Source organism: Coenobita brevimanus, chromosome 53, assembly GCF_032717465.1.
Source record: "Coenobita brevimanus isolate Jiangsu-jjx chromosome 53, ASM3271746v2, whole genome shotgun sequence".
NCBI lineage: Eukaryota > Metazoa > Arthropoda > Malacostraca > Decapoda > Coenobitidae > Coenobita > Coenobita brevimanus.
In genome coordinates, this window is record NC_137006.1 from 17,798,732 (window position 1) to 17,809,384 (window position 10,653).

Consider the following 10,653-nt stretch of genomic DNA (forward strand, 5'->3'; position numbering starts at 1 on the left):
ACTGCATCCGCCCTGGAAGCCTTCACTGGAGATAATGATTCTCCACTTGACGATGATGTGGTAGATCGCGATTACGTCCAGCCAGAGGAAGAAATAAGTAGCAGTGATGAGGAGGTCCCTTCGCCCCGAAAAACGCGGTATGTGACATACCGTAAGGCAAGGGAAGGCCAGCCTGCTCCCCAACCACGTGCACGGCTATCTCTCCATCCCGAATCTGATGAGGATGAGGATGAGGACGATGAGGATGACGGCGGCTTAGGACGTGATATCGCCGCGTGGTTGGGAAAAGAAAAAATATCACCACGAGGATCAGAAGGTGGGGCAAGACGACACATAAGGTATGGTGAAAGTCTTTTGTCTGGGGAAGTGGAAAGTGGTGTGGTGGGATTGCTGGGTGAAAGGGAAAGTGTTGTGGCGGCAGCGCGGGGTGAAAGTGAGAGTGGTGTGGGGGTAGTGCGGGGTGAAGGGGCAAGTGGTGTGAGGGAGGCAGCACGAGCACGTGGTGCACGTAGGCCTAGGGGAGAGGAGGTGGAGCCACTCCCCAGCACTTCTTTCGCCCCAGAATATTCCCAAACTTCCTCCCCACAGCCCCAGGATGTGGGGAAAGGAAAGAAAAGGAAGGGAAAGGGTAAAGGAAAAGGGAGAGGGAAGAGAAGTGCGAGTGATGAGAGGCGCCGCTCTCCACCTCCCCAACCTCCCCCACCACCCTCACCTCCCCACCCTGATGAAGGGGACGATGGGGACGTGGCTGGAGACGGTGGTGTCACGTGGAACTAGGAAGATGGGAGTAATTTTACTCCCATCATTCACCCTTTCACTGAGGAGTGGCGGTCTGGTTGCACGGCTCCAGGTGTGCATGCAGGTTCGTCTAGGGTGGATTTTTTCCACTTGTTCTTTGGTGAGGCGTTTGTGGGGTGCATAGTTGAACAGACTAATATCTTTTCACAATCACAGCACCGTGAAAGTGAACGTTTGGGAACCACGAGCAGGCATTCCCAACAGCATGACTATCCCGTTACAATTTCAGAGATGTTCCTATTTTTGGCCCTGGTTCTCTTGATGGGTGTGGTAAGGAAAAACCAAATTCCTGCCTACTGGACAACCGACCCAATCATCCTCACACCTTTCTTTGGAAAGGTGATGAGTTGTAACCGATTTCAGTATATTCTCGGCTGCCTCCACTTTTTTGATGCAGAAGATCCAGCCAATGCAAATAACACAGATAAAATGAGGAGAATTAGGCTGGTATTTGATCATTTACGGGAAATGTTCCGCTCCTCATTTTATCCCTACAGAGAACTCGTCATAGACGAGAGTCTTGTGTTGTGGAGAGGCAATATTTCCTTTAGGCAGTACATACCCAGCAAGAGACACCGTTTCGGGTTCAAGATCTTTGTTATGTGTGACTGTAAGACTGGTTATGTGCAAGACATAGTCTTGTACACGGGCGCACAGACAGATATAACAGAAGATCGGAGTATAGGACTCTCTGGGGCCGTGGTGAAGACAATGATAGAAGAGTACCTTCATCGTGGTCATGTGTTGTACCTGGACAACTGGTACACTAGCCCTCTTCTCGCTAGGTTCCTCCACCAACACGACACTGGAGTCTGTGGTACAGTCAAGAGAAACCGTCGCCATATGGTCAAGATAGGGAGGAAACTTGACAAGAACGAGGTGGTTTTCTTCCAGGCCAATAACATCCTTGCCACCCTGTGGAACCACAACAGGGAAGTTTGCCTCCTATCAACGGTTCACAGCCCCCTGATGCACCACACAGACTCCGTGGATCACCGTAGCGAGAGGAGGTGCAACGTATGGAAACCCGAGTCTGTACTGGACTATAATCTGAACATGAGGCAAGTTGATCAGTCAGACTCGATGATTTCAAGTGTTGACTGTGCCAGGACCACGATGAAGTGGTACAAGAAACTCTTTTTCCACTTGCTCGACATCACGGTCCTGAACGCCCACTACCTGCACACAATGACCACCGGAGTATCCGAGACCTTTGAGGGGTTTGTGAGGGAGCTGGCACGTGAAATAATCGCCAAGCATGCCCAGGACAGACCCACACACCGCACCCGCACCCCCATGGCTGCTCAGACTCCCCTACGTCTTGCAGGACGCCACTATCCCAGCGCAATCCCTTCCGACCCAAACCGTCGTAAACCCCAGTGTCGCTGCCATGCATGTAAGCACTCGACAGTCAGACCATCCACTCAGAGAAAAGACACAAGGTACGAGTGTGTCGAGTGCGATGTTGCGTTGTGCCTTCAGCCTTGCTTCAAGGAGTATCATAATTTCCTACACTACTGAAAGTGTGTGGGAAGGCGAAATGACACTCATTATAATGGTAAGGCCAGTCAGTAGGTGCTAAGTCAAATATAAAGTTGAAACGGGTGTTATGTTTTCAGAAAAGTAATGTATAAGTTGAGAATTAGTGTAAGTTGAAAGAATTGATATCAAAACTACACCCACTGTGTAAATCTGCGAAAATATGACGCTCAGTATAACACTCTGGTCAGTAAATATGTGATAGCAAGGAAATAAAGTGGAAACGAGTGTAATGTTAGCATGAATAAAACGTATAAGTTGAACAATAGTGTAAGTTGTAATAATTGATGTCACGAGTACACCCACATTCTGGTCAGTAAGTATGTGATAGGAATTATATAAAGTGGAATTTGTTGTAATGTTAGTAGTAAGGTATTTTATAAGTTGAATACTAGTGTAAGATGAAACAAATGATATCGCGATAACACTCCCTGTGTAAGTACGCTCTAATATGACGCTCAGTTCCATCGTAAGTTCTGAAATTATGTGATATCAATTATATCAAGTGTAAACATATGCAATGTTAGTGGAGAATTATTATATAAGTACAAAAATAGGTTGTAAGTTGAAATAGTTGTCATAGCGACTTCACCGTGTGTGTTATTATGCGCTATTATTACGCTATATATTTACTTAAGGCCTGAAATAATCTCAAAACAGTTCTATAAAGTTGAAAAGTGTATAATAATATTAGAAAAGTATTATGTAAGTAGAAAAAACACAATACGAGTTGAAACAACAGTCACAGCGAGTTCACTCACTACGTAAATAAGCGCTAACATTACGCTAAATGTTATCAAAAGGCCTGTGAATACGTAAAAACAGTTCAATAAAATGTAAAATGGTATAATGTTATTGTAGAAGTATTATGTAAGTAACAATAATGATATGTATCATGATTTTAGAATGTTAACGATTCATCGTGACCAAGTTGCCCGATTTTGCTCGTTTCGAACGATGGTACAATGCTTATTTCTGCTCTATTTTTGTATAAAATCCAATATACTCTTTTATCACATGTTTTTATGTTTGTAATAAATACATATCTACTTACTTTCATTGGTTTCCCAGACTTATAATACCATAGAAAACGTTAGAGGCTCAGACCGCCTACGGAGAACACGGGGCGAGGTGGGACCAAGGCATATCTGTTTAGGGTAATTATGGACCCCGGGGAACAATTTCTTTGTCACTGACCATTGTTTCTGACCAAAAGCGAAAGTTTTAGCAAAAAAAAAAAAAAAGGGTCGAAAAATGGTCGGGATTGGGGGGTACCAGTGGTCAAAAAGTGGTCGGGACGGGGCGGGTTAAGGAGTACCACACTCACACTAACTATTGAGTAACAATAGTGTGGTAATCACGAGCGACAAAATGATGCTAAGAAAGTGTTGTAAGTACGGAAAAAAGATGCTCAGAAGGTGTTGTAAGTACTGCATACATAGACGGCATGTTGTAAATATTTTCCCGTAAGTGTAAGGAATGAACGTAGTGGAGTAAAGTTTTACATGTTCTCGTAAATGTTAGACGATGTATTCATAGTGAGACGCTAAAAAATACTCTTGTAATGTCTGTGTATACTGAAGCATGTTGTAAATAATTTATTGCAAGTGGAAGGGCTGTACATTGTGAAGTCAAGTTGTGCATATTTTCTCTTAACTGTAAGACAATACCTTCACAGTGATACGTATAGTGTTGCAGCAGTAAGTGATCTATTTGCAAAAAACAACAAAAATAGATGCTTTCTTTATGAAATACAAAGAAAAAAAAATTGTGAGTGTGAAGTGGACAGAAAAGTGTAAAGAAAATTCCTATACCTTCCCTGAGTCACGTTGGTGAGAATACCTGAGTTTACCTTGCATTTAAAATGGGTTTTCTCTCACCTCTGCTGAGGATTCCCTGTGTGCACACACCCGCGGGCAGGCGGAGGGACTACAGAAAACTCATTTCTAACCTCCGGTGATTTTTTTTTTATTGTCATATTCGTTTTTTTCACATCAAAATCTATCATTTTAGCCAAAATAATCGAAAATTGGCCGGCATGGGGGTGACACATAGGGCTATAAGTGTCCGGCACGCAGCGGCTTAAGTATGCCTTAGTGGCCGTATCAGTAAGACAGAGAGCATGCAATAAATTCTGAATTATGTCAATGGAATAGGTCATGTGTTAACTTTCTAGCAACACCATCTAATGTGGGATGCAATCTAATCATGTCTGAAAAAAATATGCATTCCATAAAATGACCAGTGTTACTCAGCTTTAACACGAGCACTCAGATAGCCCATACCTCCATCAAAACAGCACCATCCTCCTTTCATACCCTCCAAGACCGTGACTTATATTTTTGACCTCCCCCCCTCGCAACCCCCATGCAGTTTCTTCACGTGTTCTTTCCAAGACTTTAATCCGTCTCCCCTCTGTCACTTCACATGGCGCAGCCACATGGGTGTTTATCCCGGCTGATAATTGTCGACCCCATCTCTGGGCAAACGCGGTGAAAACCTAGATGAAGCTGACGAGGTTTTGAAGACACGATCCTGCTCGTCACGTGCACGACCCGGCAAAACAGGTTACCCAGGTGGACAGCATAATAAGCCTCCACCTCACATGTTGTCACACTCGCCACTGACTAATGGGTCCTCCACCAACCCACGCTACATTTCCACAACACTGTTTGTGTTTATATTTGCTTTGTAAATTGTTGCTTGCTTTGTTTGCTACATATTTTTCTATGGCAGATATGATTGCAACACGTAGTGAAAGATGTTCTTCCTTAAGATGATTTACCTCATCTGGTCTCTTTACTGTCTGCTTTAGTTCTTCCTGTATGATGTGAAAGGCTACCCATAGCCCACCAACCTTCTCTGTAAGTGTATCCTCCAATTTTTGGTTTAACGGTTGTTCTTATTCTTATTTTTTTTTTCAATTGCTACATCTACTTAGGTATAAAATTGTTTAACATCTCTCTTATTGATCTCAGTCTCCGTTTCTGTGCTGTTTGAGATCTACCAAGCCTTTTCATACAATCAGCAACGGTCTCTTCAACAAACGTGAATTTACATCATCTAAATAATCCTGTACCATTATAAACAATGCTATGCCCACACAAATATCGCCATTACCACACAAATACTGTTGTACTGCACACATATTACTTCATCTGCAAACATATTGCTGTACCTTCACAATTATTCTGTGCCCACACAAATATTGCCATACCAGCACATATATTTCTGTACCTAAACAAAAAAATGCTGCACGCTCACATACACAGCTGTGCCACACTACATGCTGATGTACCCTCACATACACACACTTCTTCCTGTACCTTCATAAAGAATGCTATACCCGCACACATAATGCTGTGCCTTCACAGTTTATGACCCAACCTTACTCACACACCTCATCTCCACAGCATATTGCACTACCCACACATATACACACTTCTTGCATCACAAATAATGCTGCACCTTACATACACAGCTCCCTCCCACTGCATATTACTCTACGTTTACATACCCACACCTCCCTACTGTCACAAAAACGCTAAGTCATTATACACTGCAGACTAGTTGTATACTAATGAAACTATCCGTCGGTAGAAAGAGAGGCGAGAGAGCTTCCTCCTTCAGTGCTCGTTAATTGCTAGGTCGTTAAATATCAAGTAATCCATATTTCATGTCATCTGTGAAACAAATTTTAGTGAGTGTATAGAACATAGGAGTGCATTGTATGGATTCACTTTGTCAGTACGACAACAAGCAACTATCCACTTCTCTCTACAAGTTTTCTCTTGAAAACTAAAATTAAGTTTCTGTGCCCATTTGTCTTAGTTTGGGTGTTAAAATAACCATGTACAGAACGTTACTTGATGTTTCAATGTATCACATGAACCTGGATTTGGAGGAGCATATGACAGAGTGGATAGACAACGAATGTGGAAAGTATTATAAATATATGGAGTAAGTGGGACGTTGTTGAATGCCGTGAAGAGTATGCATGAGTGTGTTAAGGCTGAAGCGCGTTATAGTGAACTGAGTGTGTTAAGGCTGAAGCGCGTTATAGTGAACTGAGTGTGTTAAGGCTGAAGCGCGTTATAGTGAACTGAGTGTGTTTCTCTCTCTCTCTCTCTCTCTCTCTCTCTCTCTCTCTCTCTCTCTCTCTGAATGTTGCATTGAAACGGGGATGTGTCATGTCTCCATGGTTGTTCAATATATGTATGAATGGGGTTATAAAAGAGATACAAGGTAAGGCAGTGGATTTTGGAACGTGATGAGAGAGGGTAGCATTTGGAAACTCCCTGTACTGGTGTTTGCAGATGAAGCTGTGTTGTTAAGTGAAGACAGAGGGGAGCTGCAGGGCTTGGTGGATGAGTTTGGGAGAGTGTGTAAGGAATGGAATCTAAAGGTGAATGTACAGAAGAGTAAAGTTGTGGTCTTCAAGAGAAATGAAGTGAGGTTGGATGATGAGGAAAAGGAAACTGTGATTGCATTAAAGTATATGGGTTGTGTGATGAGTAAGGATAGAAGTTTGGAGGATGAAGTGCTTGAAAGGGTACAACAAGAAAGAAAGGTTGCTGGTTCTTTGAAGTACTTGATAAGAAATGAGGAAGTGAGCATGGACGTATGAAGGGCGCTGTATGATAGTATTGTGATACCTACTCTAATGTGTGGAAATGAAACTTGGACCTTGTCAGAAGAATACAAGTCAAGAGTGAGTGCAGTGGAAAAGGAGTTGTATCAGAGTAGCATGTGGAGTTACAGGAAAGACAGACTGACAAAGGATGAAGTAAAGGATCGTTTTGGTGTGGATGTGGATGTGAAAGAAAGCATTGGGAGAAATACGTTGAGGTGGTTTGGCCATGTGGAGAGAGAGAGAGGCTAACGAGGAGAGTGTATGTGAGTGAGGTGGAGGAGGGGAGAGGGAGGGGGATGCCATATAGGAGTCAGGGGATGGAATGGAAAGGCATAATTATGAGAGAGGGATGTGTGAGCTGGGGGAGGGCATTGAAATGGCGTGCGACAGGGCGACATAGAGATGATTTGTTTGTGGCCACCCCTTATGGGATTAAGGTGTCTGGCAATACATAAATATTGTAGATATGCGCATAAGACAGACGAAAAATAACATCAGTGTAGCCTCATTTTTTGTTTGCCTGGATACAACTGAGAGCGGGATACATTCAGCCAAGCGAGTGGCAAGCGTGACGTCATGACCCCCTCATCTCCCTAGGGACCTGAACATCGGCTGACGTGTTTTGCTTGGCCCTGGTCTCGTCTTGCCGACCCTTGGGAACAGAGGCGTTCACGGCGTCGACTGGTGCTCCACCTGTGATAATTTTGAGGCTTTGAAGTTATTGATATACTGTATATTGATAAATTCATTGTGTTCAATTTTGTTCAGTGGCATAGGTAATAACTGCCATCATAAACTTTGTAGGTAGTATTACATAGACAGTTTTAGAAGTCTTATCTGACAATAACAAAACCATCAAAACTGTTGTTTTATATTGATGTAATCAATGGTTCACTGTACATAAACTCAACAATTAGTTAATTATTAAGAGGTAGGCATACTAAAATTATTACAAGGCATTACAGAAAAGCGAAGGTCGGCTGGTGGGTATGGTGAGCGGGAAAGACCTTGAACAGAGGGCTAGTCAGGTCATACTACGAGTCACCACTCTATTAGCGCTTCCTTTCTTTCTCCTATAGTTTTTTTTTTTTCTCTGGAGGTGAAAGAGTATGGCATAGACTGCAATATGCTCACCCATTTATTTATTTATTTTTCTTTTGTGTGTGTGTGAAATGTGAAAGGAACCAAAGGCGAGAAAATGGCAAATGGTTCTCTTCAAGAAAAAAATAATAATAAAACATGAAAATTGACAGCCAGATTTAAGATCCTTTCATTTCAAGATATCTGAACACTATCCCTCCATCTGTCTATTGCCAGACGCCTTAATCTCGTGTGGGGTGGCCACAAACAAATCGCCTCCATGTCGTCCTGTCCCCTGCCATTACACTGCCATGCTCCCAGCTCACACCCCCCTCACTCATATACCTCTCCACTCCATCTCTCCATCTCATCCTTGGCCTCCCCCTCATTCTCCCCCCCTCCACCAAACTCACGTGCTCATACACTCTCTTCGAGAGTCTCTCACTTTCCATCCTCTCCACATGCCCAAACCACCTTAGTTTGTTTCTCCTAATGCTTCCTATCACATCCACACTCACACCACAACGCTCCTTCACATCCTCATTTATCAGTCTGTCTCTCCATGTGACTCCACATGCTCCTCTCAAATAACTCATATCCATAGCCCTCACTCTTGACTTCTGTCCCTCCAGCAAGGTCCAAGCTTCACTTCCATACGTTAGAGTTAGCATCACAATACTGTCATGTAGTAACTTTTTCACTTCCATGCTCACTCCCCTGTTTCTTATCACTACTTTCAAGGAACCAGCAACCTTTCTTCCTTGTTGTGCCCTTTCAAGCACTTCACGCTCCAAACTTCCATCCTACTCATCACACTACCCAAGCACTTAAAGGCACTGACATTTGCCATTTCCTGCTCATCCAACCTCACTATACATTCAATGACTTAACTTCTCTCGAGGACCATAACTTTACTCTTCCCTACATTCACCTTTAGACTCCGTTTCTTACACTCTCCCAAACTCATCCACCAAGCCTTGCACCTCCCCTCCGTCTTCACTTAACAACACAGTATCATCTGCAAACAACAGGACAGGGAGTTTCCAAATATGCCCTCTCTCATTAGGGCCACTCCAACAACCACTGCCCTACCTTGTATCTCGTTTATAACCCCATCCATACACAGATTGAACAACTATGGAGATATGAGACACCTCTGTTTCAATCGAACCCTGAACAGAAAAATTCACTCAGTTCACTATCCACATGCACTGCAGCCTTAGCACCCTCATACATACTCTTCACAGCATTCAACAACTTCCCATCTACCCCATATATTATTAACACTTTCCACAAGCCTTATCTATCCATCCTGTCATATGCTTTCTCCAAATCCATGAAGGCTGCATACAACTTCTTTCCCTTCTCTAGATACTTTTCCAGTAAAGATCTAAGAACGAATATCTGATCTACACAACCTTTTCTCTTCCTAAACCCTCCCCGTTCTTCTCCAACCAATTCCTCTGTTATTTCCCTAACACTGTCAATAGGTATCCTACCACATACTTTTCCTATTACACTAAGAAGACAAATGCCTCTATGATTACAACACACTTATTCCTCTTTTGATCTGATTTGTATAAGGGAAAAATTATACCTAACTTCCAATCCTCCGGGACTGTCCTCCCACGCCAATCTGCACATCTTCCACATCCATTCTACTGCTGTCTCTACCCCCATGCTTCGGCATTTCACCACACACTTCATCAGGTCCTGGGACTTTCCCCATTTTGACTTTCTTCATTGCTTCCACAATTTCCATCCTACTGATTTCTTCCTCTCTTCTCACATCCCTCCTTCCAGCCATGCCCCAGCCACTTATACTCATTTTACTTTCATTCTCTATGTTCAACAATTCCTTAATGTGTTCTCTCCATCTGCTCACTTTTTCTCCCTTCTCCACAAGTAATCTACCATTTTTATCTTTCACCCACCGCCTAACTTCATTGCCACACCTGGACACACTGCGTTTAAAAGACTGCTGGTTAGTCGTAATAGGGAATACAGATTGAGGAAGAAAGCTCCTGAACTAACTTGTTGCACACATGAAGGAATGGGAGTAACAGTCGGCTCTTGCATCGGAGGGTCCGACAGAAAAGGGGTGAGTTTGTTGCTAGATGGGTGCTACGCTTCCGCCATAGTGGTGGAGATACAAGTAGACACTTCAGAGGAGCATTGACTATCGGCGTTGCTATAGGAAGAGGTAAAGATGCAACAGTGTGGCGAAGAGATAGGAGTTAATGGGAGCCAGTAAGAGGAGGAGTGTGGACGAGAAAAAAGGCCTTTGACTCCATCTTGTTCAGAGGTGCTGCATGTGAGGAGCTCCCCCCCCCCCACACACATGAAAGTTGATGTTTTGTGTATAGGTATTTGAGGAATCGGTTTTGTTGTCACTGTACAATTGCGAGTCCATCTCAACACTGAATGAAACGGACAAGCCGACACGACAGAAAACTCGGCTGAATGCCATGTGAACATATCTGGTTGCAAATTCCATATCAATTGGCATGGCAAATCACAACCGTCGATTTTGAGCCATGGCAAATACCAACATGACGGCGCCTGTAGCTCTCTCTCTCTCTCTCTCTCTCTGAATATACTTA